The sequence below is a fragment of the Crotalus tigris genome, unplaced genomic scaffold (assembly GCF_016545835.1).
Source record: "Crotalus tigris isolate CLP2741 ecotype Arizona unplaced genomic scaffold, ASM1654583v1 scf7180000017800.2534000, whole genome shotgun sequence".
NCBI classification, from domain to species: domain Eukaryota; kingdom Metazoa; phylum Chordata; class Lepidosauria; order Squamata; family Viperidae; genus Crotalus; species Crotalus tigris.
Genome location: NW_024096645.1, coordinates 1,005,911 through 1,026,642, shown reverse-complemented (window position 1 = coordinate 1,026,642; position 20,732 = coordinate 1,005,911). Strand labels below are relative to the sequence as shown.

Below are 20,732 nucleotides of genomic sequence, written 5' to 3'. Positions count from 1 at the left end.
AGAAGGAAATGTTTCACTTTTCATTATCAGCTTCATCAATTCTGATATTTGGGGGAATGGAAGGATAGTACTGACAGTTGAGACTGGTTGGTGGGGTGGTGATGGAAGGATAGCTTCTGATAGGATGGTGGGGGAAATGGAAGTATGCATAGAAAAAGAATCTTTCTATCTCTTCACCATCCTATCAGAACCCATCCTTCCATCCCCCCTCATCCAATCTCAACTGATAGTACCCCCATTATCAGAACTGATGAAACTTCTTGGAGGAGAAATGAAATGTTTTCTTCTTCTTCCTTAAGGAAACTATCCAGATGCCTTTTGAAAAAGCACCTCTGAGACAACTATGACCTGGATGACTGAGAATCTCCACAGACAAACAAACATTGATTCCTTATCCTTAAATAATGAATTATTCCTTCAATAATTTTACCACATGCAAATAATATTGCACAATATACTTGCTGATGCAGCAGCTTTTTCATTATATCCTGCCTTTATTTTTTTTACAAGGTTCATGATGGCATAAAAGTCGAATGGGTGACTTTGGGCCAGTCACTCTTTCTCAGCCCAACCCATCTTAGCTGTTGTAGGAAGAATAGGAGAAGGAAGGAAAACTGCCTTGAATTGTCAAAATAAAAGTGGGATATAAAATATATATATATATAAATATATAATACTCCAGTTCCCTATTTTACCCAAATATGAGGGTGGATTAGGCTAAAAAAGATTGACAGATAGCTTCTATACTTGAGGGAGGATTAGAATAGTCTCCTGATCAAGCCTGGCATATTATTCTTGTTAATATAGTTCATTACATAGTTAGTCAGATGTTTCATCTGCATTTGGCATTTTTATCCAGCTATCAAGTGTTTCCCGATTACCTGGGATAGCCAGATATTATTGTTTGATATGTTCAAATTATCATTGCAGGATATAAACTGTTCAAACTAAAGCTGCTTTTTGCAACTGACTGATGGTTATTCCATTTTATGTTCATATTATTCCCCTCAGTTGACAAAATGTCTAAATACACCACAAACCTCCCACACAACTAACAAAAGAATCTTTAAACTTAAAGGAAATAGAAAAAAATAGAACCCTCTCAAAAAGGAAGGAAAATATTAGTTACAATATATATATATATATATATATATATATATATATATATATATATATATATATATATATATATATATATATATTAATAAGAATAGTGAAAATAAAAATGTGATTCCTGGGTGAATCCATAGTCAATTACCAATAAAACGTGAACACCAGGAATATAATAAACTATAAAAGTTTAATACCATCACCAATCACCAAGCTTTCGTCAGATACTTCTGACATCGTCAGGGTTAATGCTGGTCTGTGGGAGAGTGCCTTTATAGGTGAGAGTGCCTTTATAGGTCATTTGCACACAGCTCTTAGATCTTGTCGTAGGTCCTAATTGATTTAACTGCTTGGGGGGGAAATGCAAATAAGGGTAGAACGTGATAGAAACTGTAAAAAAGATCACTGTGTTGATGGAGGGAGGGATACAAAGGAACCAGACATACGTATTCAAAAAAGGAGGGCACACAAGGGCTTGTATGAGGAGGAAGGAGATATTCAAGGGATTCAGTCTGACGTGGAGTCCGAGAACATTGATAATGGGGTGAAAGAGCAAGTAGATGTCAGACGAAATGGCAACGACAGAAACGGAGTTTATGCAGCCAAAGAGAGGGAAATGGAAAGCAAGGGATGGGGAGAAAGGCTGAGAGCGCGCCCCCATAGAATGAGGGATGACAATTGGGGAGCAAGTAAAGATCAGAAGAAGGAGGAAGGGAGGAGACATGGAGGTGTGAAGAGGGAACAACTTAGAGATAGGAACGACCAAAAAAGGGGAGGAAAGAACCTCCCTAATTCAAGACAGTGGGAGGTAGAGGGGAACAATGACACACCCACAAGCAGTAAAAGCAAGAAAAGAGGAGTCATCAGTATGGAAGCCATAATTAAAAAGCAGTTAAATCAATTAGGACCTACGACAAGATCTAGGAGCCGTGTGCAAATGACGGCTCACCTATAAAGGCACTCTCCCACAGACCAGCATTAACCCTGACGATGTCAGAAGTATCTGACGAAAGCTTGGTGATTGGTGATGGTATTAAACTTTTATAGTTTTATATATATTGCGACTTGAGCCTGCTTAACGCCCCTAGTTGGGGGCTGCAAGGCAAAAGAGATTGTAAAAAGTAAAACTGCAGTATAGCAGTTAAAAAATGTCAAGATATAATCAATTAGACATCTGTCTGAAAAATTTCCTGCATACATATATATATATATGTATGTATGTATGTATGTATGTGCGTGCGTGCGTGCGTGCGTGCGTGTGTGTGTATATATATATATATATATATATATATATATATATATATATATGTAGGTAGGTCTTTGGTTGTTCGGGTTTTCTCCCGCGTAAAATTGGAAATGTCTTGGCGACGTTTCGACAAAGTCCCATTCGTCATCTTCAGGCTGGTGTTTTCAGCTTCGTGCTTCGAGCAGCAATGTGTGGTCTTAGCTGTTTCTTCCTTTTAACTGCCAGTGGGGGTATGAACTGATTGGGTGGGAGCTTGGCTGTGTTCTGATTGGGTGGAGGTGTGTTCTGATTGGTTAGGGGCTTGGCTGTGCTCTGATTGGCTGGGGGGTTGGCTGTGCTCTGATTGGCTGGGGGAGTGTTCTGTTTGGTTGTGCTCAGGTTAGTCTGAGTTGCAGAGGGGTTTAAGATTTTGGGCTGCCTTGCTATTTTTTGGCTTCGCGTTCGTGGTCGTGCCTCCTCTTCATGGAGGGTGTCAGTTTGCTTCATGTATGGATTGGAGGGGTTTAAAGTGGCTAATGATGCAGCTGTGGTCTGGCTTCTGGTTTGTGGTCGTGCCTCATCATCGGTGTGGCTTTGGGTTTGTTTTTTGCGTGGATGTGTGGTGGTGACATCCTGTGTGGTTTTTGTGAGTGTGGGTCTGGTATCATTTTTTTGTGTTAGGGAGTCGTTTGTCAATAAGGGCGGGTTTCCAAATGGCTGGTAGGCGGGAGGTATCATCTCGCTTGTTCATGCTGTGTGGGCGTTTTTCTATCTCGTGGCTTCTCTGATTATTCTGTTATTAAAATGTTCACTTTTGGCAATGGTTCTGGTATTTTTAAAGTCAATTTCATGTCCTGTGGCTTTAAGGTGTTGGACCAGGGAAGATGTTGGTTCCTCTTTTTTGACTGAGTTCTTATGTTCTTCAATGCGTGCACTTATTCTTCTGTTGGTTTGTCCGATGTATGTGGTGGGACAAGTGGTGCATGGGATTTCGTATACTCCTTGATTTTCTAATTCAATTTTATCTTTGGGGTTTCTAAGATGGTGGATATTTTTCTGTTTGTGCAGAATGCTGTTTTGATGTTGTGTTTATGGAGGATCTTACTGATTCTGTCTGTGGTGCCTTTTATGTATGGGAGGAGGGCTTTGCCGTTTTCTTGTTCTTTGTCTTGGATTTTAGTGGGGGTTTCTTTTTGGATTAGGTTTGTAATCTTATTTCTATGGAATCCATTGGATGTTAGTACATTGGTGAGAGTGTGTAGTTCGGTTTTTAGGTGTTGTTCGTCAGCTAAGCATTTTGTTCTGGAGATGAGTGTCTTGACTACAGAGTTGATCTGTGCTGGGTGGTGGTGTGAGAGCGTGCAGATAGTGGTTTGTGTGTGTTTTCTTCTGGTAGATGGTGTTTCCTAGGGAACCATTGGATTTCTTGTAGACTAAGACATCCAGGAGGGGAAGTTGGTTGTTAGCTTCTGTTTCCATGGTGAACTATATTTTGGGGTGTAGGCTGTTGAGGTGTGTGAGGAAGTTGTCCAGTTTTTCTTTCCCATGTGGCCAGATTATGAAGGTGTCGTCTATGTATCTGAGCCAGAGTTTGGGTTTGTGATCCAATTTTTCTAGGGCTTGGGTTTCAAAGTGTTCCATGTAGAGGTTGGCAATGACAGGTGAGAGGGGTGATCCCATGGGTGCTCCTTCTGTTTGTTTGTATTTTTGTCCATTATAGATGAAGTATGTGTTGGATAGGCAGTGGTTGGTCAGATCTAAGATGTGTTTTGGGGGGTTATATTTGTTTTGAATAGCTGTCAAGGCTTCTTTGATAGGCACTTGGGTGAAGAGGGATATGACATCGAAGCTCACTAGTAGGTCGCTGGGCTGTAAGTTTTGTTTCTTTATGATCTCTATAAACTGGAATGAGTTTTTTACGTGTGAGGTGATGGATTCTGCATAGGGCTGTAGTTGTTTGGCGAGAAATTTGGCTAGGTTTTGTAGAGGTGAGCCTATGGAGCTGACTATAGGTCTGAGTGGGGTTCCTTCTTTGTGTATCTTGGGGAGACCATAGAGTTTGGGGCATCTGGATGATTTCTCTCTGGGAATGATTCTTTGCTGGATCTCTTCGCTAATGGGGGAGGCTTTTATTTTGGATCTGGTGTTTTTTTCCAGGTAGGTGGTGGGATCTGTATTTAGGGGTTTGTATGTGGAGTCTTGGAGTAGGTTGGTTAATTTGGTTTGGTAGTCAGATGTGTTCATAACCACCGTGGCGTTGCCCTTGTCTGCTGGTAGGATTATTATGCTGGTGTCTTCTTTCAGGTTACGTAGTGCTGTCTGTTCCTCTTTGGGTAAGTTGCTTTTGGGTGGCTTGCTGGTGCAGAGGATATTGGTGATTTCGAGTCTGATTCTGTTAGCGTCGTTGGGGTTGATTTTGGTCAGGCTGGTTTCAACTCCACATATAATGGTTTCAGTGGGGATGTGTTTGGGAGCGACTGCAAAGTTGAATCCTTTGGAAAGGACATTGGTTTCGGCTTTGGTGAGGATCCTATCTGAGATGTTATGCACTGTTTGTTTCATGTGTGGCTGTGAGGGAGGAAGGGTTTGTTTCTGGCGTTCTTGTAGTCTTCAGAGTTTGTTGGTGTGTGTATCTGTCTTGAGGGTGGTCTGTGTTTCGGCTCTCCAGACGGCGAGTTGTTTGGATTTGTCCCAAAGTGCGGGGTGGATCTTGTTGCTGAGTTTGAGGTGGAGCGTGAGGAGATCTTTGTTAATTCGGTCTAGGAGGAATCTTTTTGTGTGAAGTTCATTTCTGATTAGGGCCAATTCTGTTCTTTTCAGGATCCATGATATATATAAAATCAAATAAGTATCATATGCTATGTAATGGTCAATAGCAATTATTATAGAATATCACAAAATCTGATATCCTAACTAATACCCCACACTAGCTCATCTATCCTATTGCTGAGTGCATTATCAAGATATACCATCAGCTCCAAAACATCTAAAAAATACATGTTCTGGATATGCATGGAATATTCTATATTACGATTGTTTGATAACACTAAGAGAAAATGAAATCATATAGTGGAAAGCTGATACAATGTAAGCAACAATATGTGCTGAGAAAACGAACTACAAATTGAGTTTCTTAATCAACGCCAGAATTCACACCAGAAACATTAAACATTGCTACGCTATATTCTTCTTACATGTTGGCACAAGCTTTTGATCTATTGGTTTTTCTTTGATGTAATATTTCAACTAAGGTATAAAAACTATAATTTGTTTAATGAGGTTCAAAATGGTTTTCTCAAGGAAAGAAAAAAATACTTTTAAATTCAGTATGAGTAACAATAAAAGGTTAAGGGACAGCAACAAATTAGTGTTTTTGTTTGCTAATGCATCCTTAATGTTTTGCGTATCTCAGGAATAAGCAAAATGTGGCTAATTTTAGAAAGGACTTTGTGCCTTGAAGTTCACATCCTGAAAAACACAGCACGTTGTTTTTTGCATACCTTTTTCCAAAATCCTGCCTTAAACACACAGATGAAAGCAAACATTTCATCGGGTATTCCATTAGAAGCAAACAGTAAAGTCTCAATTTTATTTATATACTTATATGACATCCAATGTTGATTATGCTCATTTTGGACTCTGCTTTTCACATCAGTTTCAAAATGATTTCAAGTGATCCTACTACCACTGGTAGTGGTAAAGCATTTGGAAAGTATCAAAAAGAGTTTGGGCTGGTTTTGAATTCAATCACCTCCTGTTAGTTATCAAAGATGGAAGATACAGCCACAGTAGATATGGATTGTAGGACCTGGACCTAAAAAACTGGATGGTGCAAGACTGGATCAAGTTGTTATAAAGCTTACTGTTGCAATCCAATCCCATGGACACTTCTCTGCCTATCAAATTCCCATTGTGTTGTGTAAGAATTTTTGAACACTGTAAAAATACTGAGATTATGGCATTTAATTTAAGAAAGGCTAGATTTGTAGAGGGCATAGGGAATATCTTTGAAGGATGAGAGGAAGAGCGACTACCAAGATAACAGCCAGATAAGTGGTGTATAAGCCAAGAAAGAAATTTGGAAAAAAAAATCTCAAACAAGCCCCTAATTCACATGAAGATAAGGTGTGGGGGGAAGAGAAAGAGACATTCAGCCTTGTAAGTTTCTGTTAGTATAGTTCTGACCTGAATGCCATCTGTTTTTTAGACTGGTCTATCTTATGCTGACAAGGTTGTTCCTGTTCTTTGTTGATCAGTTAAGGTTAAAGAAGCAGCTAGTGTGGTTATTTGCAAATGATTCAGAAGCATTTCTGTTAGAATAAACCTATAAACTAAAAATGGACATAAACATATGAATGTTTTAATAGTGCTCTTTTATGCCTGTTTCCCTTTACTTCTGTACACAATTTTACAGCTCTCAGAGGACTGTGTGGCAGACAAGAAGAGAAAAAACGTGGGAGAAGTGCAGAAAGATAGACTGAAAGGAAAAGCATTTCTAAAACAATTGTGTAATCAAGAATCTGAATAAAGAACCTATTAAGAAAACAACAACAATTGTAAGTAAGATCCTGGAATATTACATAAGCATGGCTAGCTTTATTTTCTTCATCCTTTTTAATATTTATTTATTGGAGTTGAGGCAACATGACTCAAAAAAAACCTCTGGAGACATATTATTTAAAAGCATATATAATTTAAAAAGGAACGTGACTGACTGCCTGACAAAGACATGAAAAACATCCAGATGACTTAGAAACATGCAGATGGACATTTTTGCATTCTGTAAACTTACTATCAAGTTTGACAAGGAGGATGCTCTTGGACTGCATTGCTCCACTTCAACTGTTTTTCCTCCCTCAAATTTACCAGGAGAAAAACTTACCTTTCCCATAAGCTAAATGTACTTTAGATAAATACTTCCCTCCATGCATAAGCATCGGGTTGGAACAATTAAAGCTGGACAGAGACTACAAGCTTCTAAAGTTTCTGAAGATGCTTATGTCAATGCATTTAAGGAAACAGCTAAATGCTAAACGGCAGATATGATTTAACATTAAGAAGTGGGGAAATACATTCACAAAACACTGACATATTTGCAGTAGATTTGATATATAGAACACAGCGGTTACCATGAGAAATTATATGAAAGTACTCAAGAGGAAAGTCACCTAATGGCTTCAATGATAGCATTTCAACAGAGATGTAATTATTTACGTTCATCAGCAAAAGGTGGTGACAGAGCTAGTAAAAAGAAGTTAAAAGATCGTTAGAGCCAAAACATTTCAGGATTTAAATCAGTCACAAGCACAAATATAACAACAAAAACAACAATAATAATAAAGTTGGAAGGGACCTTGGAGGTCATCTAGTCCAACCTCCTGCTCAGGCAGGAAACCCTATACCATTTCAGACAAATGGCTGTCCAGTCTCTTCTTAAAAACTTCCAGTGTTGGAGTGTTCACCGCTTCTGGAGGCAGGTTGTTCCACCGGTTAATTGTTCTAACTGTCAGGAAGTTTCTCCTTAGTTCTAGGTTGTTTCTCTCCTTGATTAGTTTCCATCTGTTGCTTCTTGTCCTGCCTTCAGGCGCCTTGGGAAATAGCTTGACTCCCTCTTCTTTGTGGCAGCCCCTGAGATATTGGAACACTGCTATCATGTCCCCCCTTGTCCTTCTCTTCATTAAACTAGACATACCCAATTCTAGCAACCATTCCTTGTATGCTTTAGTCTCCAGTCCCCTAATCATCTTTGTTGCTCTTCTCTGTACTCTTTCTAGAGTCTCAACATCTTTTTTACATCGTGGTGACCAAAACTGGATGCAGTATTCCAAGTGTGGCCTTACCAAGGCATTGTAAAGTGGTATTAACACTTCACGTGATCTTGCTTCTATCCCTCTGTTAATGCAGCCCAGCACTGTGTTGGCCTTTTTGACAGCTGCAGCACACTGCTGGCTCATATTTAGGTCATTGTCCACTAGGACTCCGAGGTCCCTCTCACAGTTACTACTATTGAGCAAGGTACCCCCTATACTATACCTGTTGTTGTGGGGAATATAGGAGGAGGGAGGCGTATTAAGTATGCTCACTGCATTGTTTATGGCAGGAAAATAAATAAACAAATAATCAGGCAAGTATTACCTATTTATATTGAAAAAATGGATTGAAATTGTTAGAAGAATTGTTATAAGATGAGGATGCATCTCATATACAACATGAACAACCATATAAAGGAGAAAAGTCTGTAGGGGATAAAAAGACAACAAAAAGTAAATATGATGAGTTCATGTTCTGGATTCCAAAGAGAAAGAAATTGTGTTCATGGGTACTAACTAGACATCCTGGGACTGGACAGAACTTTCTTTACAGCAAAGTATATTAAATTCACCAAAGAAAGGAAAAAAATGTATCTGGAGAAGAACTAGACATAGTACTACATATACCATGGCCAATGGATTTCAATGGAAGGTGATACAATAAAGGAAACAGAACAGCGTGTTAAATGTGGTTGACAGGCATTCAGCAAGCTAAGCATAATTTTCAAGAACAATCTCCTCTATGCCAGAAGAGAAAAGTTTTCCATCAGTGGGTGCTACCTACTCTTACACATGCTGGTGAAACATGGACAGTAATCTCACAATCGATACAAAAGCTACGAGTGGCACAAAGAACCATGGAAAGATACTTGACAAGATACAAAGACCTGCACATGGATTAGAGAGCAAACGAAAGCATACAATATCATCAAGAGAGTAAAAGATTTGAAATGGAAATGGGCTGGTCACATAGCAAGAAGAACTGATGGCAGGTGGACCAAGGCAGTCATTGAATGGGTCCCACTTGATAAAAAGCGCCCACAAGAGAGACATAAAACAAGGTGGATTGACGACAACTTCAGCAAGTATTGCAGGTCCAATTGGCAAAAGAAAGCTCAGGACCGTATTGGTTGGAAGCATGCGGAAGAGGCTTTCATCCTCTGCAGTGGATAGACAATGGCTAAAAAGATGAATAATGATGATGATGATGATGATATTGTATTTGCAAGCAAAATTAAGTTGTTGCCAACATTTATTTTAATTTTAATTTTTGCCTATGGTCTGTCTACCCATCTACAACACATATGACTGAGTTACTCCATAAATTCATTTGGAATTGTGGTTGATTGTTTTGTATATCTTGTCCAAGGAGATCTAGATCCTCGATAGTTACTTGACTGAAAACTACTTTTGCTCATCATATTCTTCAGAAAGGAGACCATGTGAACTCTATTATAAATGCCACTAATTCTCAGAATCAGCTGGGTCAACTGGTATACAACTTCTTGTTTAAAGGGCAAGGATACCCATGTTTGCTGGTTTTGCATCTAGTTATAACTTAGCCATGCTGTACGTTAGTTGATTTGTTTCTGGTAGTGAGCTAGTGCTTATATTTCATATTACAGTATTGATTTCTTTTAATACTTGTACCCCAGCTGTTTCTTTCGAACAAGCTTCAGTGAAGGCTACTTTATTCTGGTGTTTTTGTGCTGTTCTAGATACTCAATTATTCTTTCGTTTCAATTCCTATTGTTTTTTAGTTAAGAAGGCTTTGTTCTTTTTGAGGAGGAGGCATAGGAGAGGGTGTCTAGTTGGGATTGAAAACAATTCAATAGCTATGCTGCTTCCTCTACTGCTGACTCCCCCTGGCTTGCCTCTATTGTCAGAGCTACTCTGGCAAAACTTCTGATTTCTTTGCCCTGGGGTAGATCTTTGTAGTTCTTCCAATTCTGCTTCTGTGAATACTTTAATTTGTATTATAAATTGACATTGATCTGCTAGCTTCTGTTATGTTATTTCTGATTCTGGATGTTGCTTTTTCTAGAACTGATGCATTCTTTTCCTCTTATCCTCTTCTTATTGGACTTGTAATTTGTAATAATTTGTAATTTGATTTCTAATAACAGATTGCTATTTCATTGTTGTCTTTGTATATTTGAAACAGGTAAACAACTTTTCTTTCAGTATTTCTGCAGCTGCTGACCCTGTGCCCTTGTAGCCTATTTGTCACTAGGAACCCCAACACCTTGCAAAGCTCTTATTGATCTGGGCAACAAACAATCCGGTAAGGTTTTCGTAAATTATATTTCACTATCTTTTTTATGGGAAAGGCATTCTTTGTTTAGCTCCTCTGATGAACATGCTCAGTGTGGTTGAACCTCTGGCATAGCTCTTATCCTCCTTGGAGCAACAAGACCCATTATTTTTGTTGTTGCTGTATTATTATTATTATTAATAATAATAATATAATTAATTATTAAATCTGCCTTGTATTAATCGGGGGGAGTAAACAAGGCTGTACCAATAGATATCATTTTGCAGTTCTATGCAAGGTGCATCAAATTTACTAACATAGATGCATGTTTTGACAAACAGAATTGCCACCAAAATTTCCCCATTTGAAAACGCACCACAGACATTACAGGTTTGATCAAGTCCTGTTTAAACTCTGAAATGATATAAACTAAATAAAACAAATATCATTTTGGTTTTGAAGAGGTTATATTATGGCATATTAGTTGAAGAAATTAAACCTGATTCAAAGAAGGCAGTAGCTATTCTGCAAGCTCCAACTCTTGAAAATCTGGATTTGCTGGTCTTTTTCTAGCTCAGTGGTTCTCAACCTTTTTAATGCCACGACCCCCAACCGGTCGTAAGTCGAGGACTACTCAATCGGTCGTAAGTCGAGGACTACTCAACTGGTGCAGCACCGTTTGCAGAATGGGACTTTTGGCGGGCTCAGAAGGGCAGAGACAGCCTGGACAATTCCTATTGGCTTTTGAAAGCCAATAGAATTAGACTCTATTCAAGAGAGTCTATTCTATTGGCTTTCAAAAGCCAATAGAATAAAAGGGAATAGCACAGCTAAGGAAAAGGGAAAAAAATGGCGGACTGAGTTGTTTGGCGACCCCCGTGAAATGGTCGTTCGACCCCAAATGGGGTCCCGACCCACAGGTTGAGAACCACTGTTCTAGCTACTGTAACTATTATGTGACATTCATTCTTAATTCTGCAGACCCACTCTGACTGCTGATTAAAAAGAGAACCACTTGCCACTGATCTGCATCTCAACAACTGAAAGGTAAGTCCATTAAAGAACCTTGTCTGGCTTATTATCATCTCAGTATATGGTACCAACTTTTGTGCTGACTGATGGTAGTCATTTGGAACTTGCTTCCATTTTGCTCTGGACTCAGGAAGATAGATCAAAGATGCCTTTTGTATATGCCAGATATTTCTTCCGTACAGCAGAGGATTTTATGGATTAAGCACCAAACTTTGGACTATAGAAGATTTTAATAATTATCTATATAGAAATCAAGTTGTGCTGTTAATAGAACACAATTTCTTTGTACACATGCTTCAATCATACTAAACCACCGTTTTACCACCTTGCAACCACCATCTTATTTAAATATTGCAGCCGTACAATTTTGTTGTTCAGTGCATTTCAGGAAAAATGAATATCTCTGATTGCTTATTATGTCCTAAATTACCTGAATCAGGATCAAATATATTAGTGGAACTGTAGATTCATCAAATGCTCAAAAAGACCCTCCATCTGATTTCCAAATTTGGTCTTGGTTTAGAGCCAATCAGGATTTAGATCCTAATTCTGATGCAACTGCTCAGTCTCTCGCACACTATGGTGACTAGAAGAAAGACTGTTCAATTGTAGTGTCCTAATTATGGAATTATCTCCTTGGGAAGATACTAATTGTTTCCACACTGTGTTTGCTTAAACAAAAATTAAAAAGATGCTACTTAAGAAAAGCATCCACAAGGTAAACAACTGCTCTAGAACTAGACTATCTTGTAGGCTGTTTTTTTAGATGAATTTTAATTGTTGTTATTATTTGCTTGTTTTTACTAGAGATTGTTTCACTGCCTTTTTGTACATCAGACTTCAGGAGAAAAGTAGTAATGAAATATGTATGCATGTACAGGGAGAAACTCTCAAAACCTTTATTTTTTAACATTTATGTAAGGCTTGGAGAAAGAAAACAAGTTATTTGAAAGGAGTATGTTTTCCTGCAACTTCAAAAAAAAAAGCCTTTGCTTTTTTTATCTTTCATTTTTCCTCCAATGTTTCATTTTTAAACTACTTGCCTTTTGCTTTTTTTAAATGCCCGAGGGCAAGAGAGTGAAGGAAGATTATATGACAAAAGTTGCCAATACCATTTTTTTTAAAAAAAAAATGTTTTTCAGATCTGGTTTTGTACTCCTGAAGTTAACTACATGGGTTATAGTTTGTCTTTGTTTTGTCTAATGGCTGAAACTATAGGCTAAAAAAAAAATTAAGCTGCCATGAAGGTCTGCCTTCCTCAACTTTCTGCCTTATATTTACAATCTTGAAATATCTTACTCTATTTGTTCTCTGGCAATAGCTTATTGCCAGAGTTAAAATGAGTGTTTTTGTGTTTTGAGGTTACCTTCTATCTTACTTTTGTCTTTGGATTCATGAATTTATTTATCAAAATTCTAAGACCACCAGATTCTATAAAAACTGTAAGTGGTATATAATATTAAAATCAGGTCACAACAAAATAACAAGTAAAAAAGTACAATAAATGTCCAGAAAGATCAATAAAATAACCTAGACATGAATATTCTCACAAGAGGCCCACCATCTACCCAGAAAGAATAGATTTTTAAGGCCTGTTTATGAAACTCAGGGTAGGGGCCATACAAATCTCTGGAGAATGCTATTCAAGTGCTATGACAGAAAAAGCATGGTCCCATAAGATGACACTTTGATAATGAAAGTGGTTGGATTTGATTTTCATCAAATTTCTATTGCAAGGATTTTGTATTTTACTAGTTCTTAAAATAATTTTGTTTTATTCTATTTTTGTATATATATATATGGTATTTTTTTTCCTTTTTATTTTTTTTTCCTATTTACTCTCCACTGCGTGCATCATTACGTGTTCTGTGCTTACTTTGTTATGGAACATTTACTTATTTGTCCTTGACAAAAATTGCTTATGTTTTGCTGTGGAAGTTCAGCCATAAGAGAAACTGGGACTATGTTAAAATTACAGCAATAATAAATTAAAGATTCCAAATATTATATACTATATATTCTTTACAATGGCCTCAAAAATAGATACAAAAGAAAGAAATGAGCCCAATAATTTTAATGTTAAAGCTTTCTTGAAATTTTTTTAAAAATTGCTTTTCAAAACTTACTGTTGATATGTATTTATCAATATTCAACCGGGGAGGACAATCTATGTGTATCTTTATTATTTTGTTTTTAATGCACATTTTTCTGGTTTTTTGTTTTATTTTTGTCTTTTTTCCCTCTCTTTTTTTCTTTCTTTTCTTTTTTGGAGTTTGTATTTTAACTTTGAAAATAAAATAAAAATTTTATTAAAAGAAAAAAAATCACATAACTGCACTGCTTTTCTGATAGTCCTAATTGAAGTTGTTTGATGATTACCATACTGTTTTTAGGCAAGGACCTTATACTTTTTCTGTTTTGATGCACTCACTTCCACTTCACCTCCCCTCCCACCTATTTCCCCCCCCCCATCTCTGCCCTTTTGGCCATCTTGCACTCCACCACTGCTGCCCCCTCACTGCCTCCAGCTGACTTTTACCATTTTCTTCCTCCTGCTGCTAAGGCAAACCTGGCCTCATCAGCTGCTGGCCCTTTGCAAGATCTTCACATAGCCTCATGGAGGCCTCACAAAGGGTCAGCTGCTGCCACAGCACGGCAGGAAGAAGACTGCAAAGATCACCTGGGCATGGTGGGAGATGTCAGAGATAGGCAGCAGAATGTAGGGTGGTCAAAAAGGCAGAAATGGTGGGAGATAAGCAGTTGGAGAGACTCAAAATGCACCCTGCGGTCATAAATGTAGGCAGGCTGCCAAGCACCCAATTTTAATTGCTCCAATGGCTGTAACTCTCAGGATCAACTATAACCACCATTTGTTCAGCATCAACATAATTTTCAACAGTTGTTTCTTTAATAAGCAAGGATTATCTGTACTATGAAGATATTAACCAGCTATACTGGTGTGTGGGAATAACTTTGGGAGACAGGAGGAAGAGCTGCAGACTAGACAACTGTCACACATGAGATATGCCAGCCCACAGAAACTGAGGGGATATAGGAAATATTTCAGAAGGGACTATACTTAGTTATCTGGAGAGTAAAAGTAAGTAAAGGAGAAATACTTGCCAACATGCAATATGTTAGCCCTTTGTGGTAGTCCAGTCAGAAAGCACAAATCATGAATACTACGTTTTATTATAAGGTTACATAAACAGAGTCTTGCAAGTCTAAAAGTCTGTGGCTCTTCCTCTTATCTTCTAAGGTCATACCACATTACATTATACCTAGAAACCAACTGGAAACTAGCGCAGCTCACAAAATAAAGATGTTCCATGAGTATATTGTGACATGTCCATCTGCTGTCTTCTGGATAAGCAGCAGCTTCCAATCAATTTTCAAGGGAAGCCCCATATGCAGCATAGGCAATAGTCTGTGTACAGTTACCAACAAGGGACTATTTGAAAAACCTTTTGGCACACAAAATGAATTTATACAAAGGTTTTCCTGGACCCCAGATTTTGAAGTTACTTCCTTCTTGAAAAACAATGCTACAATGCCCCAAACCACACTGGGTAAATACTTTCTGAATACTTTCTTCTGCCTAGCACTGATAGCAACAGTTGTGATCCTGGGCTCTGCCAGCCATATGTTGACTTAGCCCTACTCTGCCTTGGACCCCACCAATGGGGCACTACTTGTCAATTCCTTCCTTTAACCTGGCTTGATTTGTGACTGAATAAATCATCACACAACAGCTGTTTCAATAAGGGGCATCTTTCCTGCATGGGCGCTCACTTCAGTTTTTACTGAATAATACCGACTCTGCAAATGGCTCACAACATATTGGACAATGTATTTGGCATGCTTGTGGCTTAGGATCTTGAAGGAACCAGATCCTTGTGTTTTGCTTTAACATGGAGACCCAATCCATGCTGCGTTATTCAGCAAGCCATCGTTTACTTATTTATTACAGGCATGTACACGTAGTCCTCGACTTACGATCATAATTGGGCCCAGAATTTCTGTTGCTAAGCGAGACATTTAAGTGAATTTTGCCCCATTTTACGACCATGCTTGCCACCGTTCTTAAGTGAATCATTGCCATCCTTAAGTTAGTAATATGATTGTTAAGTGAATTTGGCTTCCCCTTTGACTTTGCTGATCAGAAAGTTGCAAAAGATGATCACGTGACCTCAGGACACTGCAACTGTCGTAAGCATGAGTCAGTTGCCAAGCATCTGAATTTTGATCAGGCGGCCAGGGGAGGAATGTTACAATGCTTGTAACTGGGGAAAACGGCCATAGGTCACTTTTTCAGTGCCGCTGTTAACTTCAAACGGTCACTAAATGGATTGCTGTAAGTCGAAGCCTATTAAGCTCTGCTCAAGGTGCACCAGAACCAGTTGCTAGCTCTGGGCTCCCTAACAAAAGAGAAACCACAGCCATGAGAAAGCCTTAAAACGGCCCGCTTCCCGCTGTGCCCTCCAGAGGTGCCGACCCACCTGACACCCCCACCTCAAGACACTCCATTACAACCTCCACCCAGACTGGCCAACGGCCGGGCCACCCTCACGACCCCATAGACCGGCTGGGTGGCCGATTTCGGAAGGCTTTCGGGCAGAGTCCCCACAGCACCCGAGCCCCTCCGCCTCCTTCCCAGCGTCCCCCGCACCAGCGCCCTCAGTCCCGCCGATACCCACCGAGCCTGCGGGGCTTCCCTTCCTAAGCCGGGCAACCGCTCGGTCTCCGAGCTCCAGGACGCCCGAGAGGGTTGCTAGGGGGTTAAACCATTCCAAATTTCAGGCTTGGAAGACCAGCGTTCCTTTTTTACTTTTACTAAAAGTCATAATCCCGGTTCCTTAGCATTTCTCCTTTCCTAGTCTTTTAACTCTCAGTGACTTACTCTGCGACTTTAATTCTCTTTAACCACTTCCTCTCTTCTCTCCGCCGACCGCTCCCCCCCCCCCCGCGGCCAAGAAATTGGTTGCTCCTTAATAAAAGCAACGCGCGCTGGCGATTGGCAGACCCGGAGTTTCCGAGCTTCAACGGCTTAATAATCGGAAGTTGCTCTCTTCGGCCCTCGAATGTTGTTAGCGGCATTACTGTTGGAGTTGATGAAATACCTGCAGCACTGCTAAAACACTTGCAAGATGATACATTGAACATGGGAACTGTAGTTATAGGCGGGTGAGCAGCGATAAACAATGCTCACCCTACCAAATAATTACACATATTTCAGGATTTTGCAAAGGCTTTCAGCAGGACACGGAACAAGAAGTGACAGATGCAGAAGATGAAAGACAACAGAGATCACATTGTTGGCATCTGATGGATAATAGAAAAGGCAAGGCAGATTAAAAAAAAATCTTGTTTTTATTTAATTGGTTATTCAAAAGCTTTTGCCTGCAGAGTACAATAAATTGTGGCTAGTCTTTAAAAACATAAATGTACCTGATCTGCCTGTGTAAGAATTTGTATAGTGAGCAGGAGGCAACATTTATAATGGAATATGGAGTAACAAAATAGTTCAGAAATAGAAAGTATCCCATGGCTATATATCAACATCTTTTTTTATTTATATGTAAAATATATCTTGAGAAATACTGGACAACAAGAAATATAAATTGGAATTATTTCTTTTAGCAGAAGCATCTGCAATTTCAGATAGGATATTACTTTGATGATTGGAAATGAGAAAAACTTGTCGAAATTAAGAATGTTCAAAACCAGTTTCTGCTGTATATGGTATATACACTATATAAAATCTCAACAGGCAATACTAGCACTACTGAAACAGTTGGAGAAAAGGTGGTAATAAACGTCATCTTCCAAGGTTCACATATTTATGAGAGTGGAGACTGTAGTCACATGAAATAGCAAGATTTGCTACTTTGGGATGAAAACAATGAGAAGTCTCAACAACATATTAAAGTGCGGAATCATTGAGGTGACATTGCAACACATTTAACATATAACAATTTGATTTTCCAAGTTGTTAAAAGGCTATGAAAACCAGATTATCAGAAAAGTAAAAAAAAAAAGTCTGATGCTTTTAATTGTGGAGTTCAGAATACATTGAAATGAAAGAACAAATAATTCAATATTGGATGAGGCAAAAGCAGACTGCTCCCTGAAAATGTGATTAAAAAGCTAGAGCTGTAGTTTTTCGGACATATAATGCAAAGGCACAAGTCACTGCAGAAGACCCTACTGCTTGGAAAAATCAAAAGCAATAAAAAAAAAGACAAAGTGGCCAGTGACTCTATTGACACAAACATAAGCTTACAGAAGCAGTTATTGATAGACTGTCTTTGCAAAATGATGTCCATTGTGTCATGAAGAATTGGAAGTGACTGACTGAATAACAGCAACAAAAACAGCTGAAACTTCTTCCACATGGGGTGGAGATATCTATAAGGCCTTTAGCAAGCAAAGTTACAAAAAAATAACATGATTAGATAACTGAGGTAGCATTGGTAAACTAGAAACATTTTCTGCAACATGAAAGAAGCAATCCCCCCAAAACTATTTAAATGAAACGTAGCCCACATTGTCCACAATGAAGTGCAAACTGCTAATGAAGAACTGTCTTCACACAGAGTCCTTGGTTATCAAAGTTTACAAGTACTCCAGTACTTACTGTGTCAGAATCACATGGTTAAATAAACACTGTAATACAGTTGATCTGGAATATCAGCAGTTTCTTCTATCTAGTAAAATGTGATTAATTTCTCCGATGCCTGCAGGGGACAGGTGCTTTCAAGCTCTCAGATCTCACTTTTCTTTGTAAGAATTTATCTTGATAGCATTTCTTCTGTTCTTTGATGACCTTTTGGCAAAATCAGTTTTGAATTCTGCACAGCCACCATACAATTATGTATAACCCAAGGAACGGATATTTCATGAAACTGAGAGACCTAAAACAATGGAAGTGGCTTCTTTTCTCTTTTTTTTTTTTACTGCAATAGAAATAATGGAATGGCTCTGTTTTCCATTAACTATTGCAAGATTAAGCGTATATTCTCAGTGTAACTTTGTTCAACTAATCCCACAAAAAGTTACATAAAAGGGATACTTTCATGCTACAGATGTTAAGATTACTAAATAGTATAGACACAGCAGGAGCTCTGAGAAGTTATGCACAAAAGACCTATGTTTTTAACAAATGAAACTGATTTGCCATTTTCTTTGTAGATAATTGAAGTAGTGCAATAATAACAAATACCTTCATGATGACACTTAAGAAAATAATGAGGCCTCAATTCTACATACATTTGCATGGATTAAATCTCATTTCAATCAATGAGCCTTGCTTTATTAAGTCAAAAGCCAAATTGACTTAAATTAGTTTTATGTTCAGGTAGCTATGCACAAATGGAAAAGTATCTTTGTATAGTTGGAAAGTTATTTCCACTGTTACTGCAGCAGGAACTTTCACAAGAAAGAACCAATTTCATAGCATAAACTCAGCATTAGGTATGTTTCAGACTAAAAAGAAAACCAAGGCCAGACAATAAAGTAAAAAGAATGATCTGAATTACCATCTACAAAAAAGTTACCCAGTGAAATAATGAAATTTTGAATAAGTAGCATTAAGTACAGAATTGCAATTTAAATTGCAATTTTATACCCAGTTGTCTGAATATAAATGCTATTTAAAAAAATGGTGATCACTTTTATATAAGTTAATATATGTATGGGCATAGTTGTGTTTTCTTTATGATTTAGGGGGTTGTACAGGACCCAGAGCATGACTTTATTCCATATTTAGTCTCTAGTAATATAAATTTAAAATTGTTTAAAATTTCTAAGAATGTTAGGTTTCCAACCTAGACATAGCAATTGACTGCAGGCTGTTAGATCTGATGTAATGGAAGGCAGGGCCAACTGTAAACCAAACAATGTGTGAATGGAGCCTCATTAATTTTAGACGCCTGGAAACACTGCAAGTTAGGATATGCACCACCATGTTCAAGAGATATCTAGCAGGGTCAATAGTGTCAAGAAAAGTATTTTTGGGAGGTGGGGAAAAGGCTCTCTTCAGAAAATGGAAGCTCTCTTCTAATAATGAAAAAAAGAGAACACAAGTACTAATTACCCTAAAATAAAATGCCAAGAGATACTAAGGGATGTAAATAAACTCCTTTTTTTTCTTTTTGTGTAATGTAAAATCAGTTGAAACCAAGTAATGGAAAATCTTATGTTACAGTATTTGAAGTGATATTTTTATTGGATAATTTGGAGGTAAATATTAAAGGGAAAATGAGGTTGCAGAGAAGCTGAAGGCATTTGCCTTCACTGAAGATGTAGAATGATTTTCCAGACCTGCATGGATATTTTCAGGGACTAATTTTGAGAAATAAAAACTCCTTCCTTTTATTATTTTTAAAAATGGTATGTACTTCCAGGCCTTCCTATCCAGTAAGCAAGCCCTTGTTTCCTTTCTTGAGTTTTCTTGAGTTCTCAGCAGCAGCCTGGGAAGAATAAAACAGTAGCAAACTTCATAGGCTCTGATTGATGGCAGGGGCTCTCCAGGATTGCTAAGTAAATACCTGGACTTTAGTTGGTGATGGAAGAACCAGGCAGAGTTGAAGAAAGGCCCTCTTCCTGAATTGTTTTTAATAAAGAAGAAAGGAGACAGATTAAAGCAGGGTGGTTTGCTCCCAAGCATTAGCCCTGTTGGGAGAGACAATGAGATTGGGAGAGCAATATTGCCCAGTGGGTTGCTAAATTATGTTTCTCTATTATTAACAAGATACTGTATTGCCCAAGCATGATCCTTTTTGGAAATGAATATGTTTTGGAATCTAAAGCAAGTCAGAAATCAAAGCCAAGTATGTTACTTGTCAATTTTCACTTTTAAGAAATTGTAGAATCCATCACATTTTTGATCATTTTAAAGATGGGGCAGCAACGTGGCCACAAGAGGGCAGTGGAGATCACCCGATGAACCACAGGCAGCTGCCACTTTCTGTGGGGCTAATTGTACTTCTCTGAAAACAGGTCCAGAAAGTATCAGAAAGTGATTTTTTTTCTCTTTATGACATTCTCAGGGAAGCATATATCTAGATGTAGTACACAAATAAAGAGGTTTGCCGAGTTTAGGAGCATAGCAAAGTGTTCTTGTTGGAATAAGGAGCCATATTCCAAGAACACAGCATTACCACTCACTAGCAATATAATTGGTTTCTAAATACTTGACCAGTCCTGAAAATTTGCAGTCTGATCTGTTCCCCTTAACATTTCTTTATTTATGTATTCTGTAAGTTTTTATTTGGGAACACCATATCTTCTCTTTAATTCT

At 38.3% G+C, this 20,732-nt stretch overlaps 1 protein-coding gene across 1 annotated transcript in view; it reads right to left on the bottom strand.

Annotated features, from left to right (window-relative positions):
* Positions 1–16,345, bottom strand: part of DNAH1 (dynein axonemal heavy chain 1) — a 197,113-nt gene extending 180,768 nt beyond the window's left edge. The window contains exon 1 of the mRNA XM_039342601.1: positions 16,129–16,345. The gene's annotated coding sequence lies outside the window, so the exon portion shown is untranslated. The remainder of the gene's footprint in view (positions 1–16,128) is intronic.
* Positions 16,346–20,732: the final 4,387 nt, after the last annotated feature.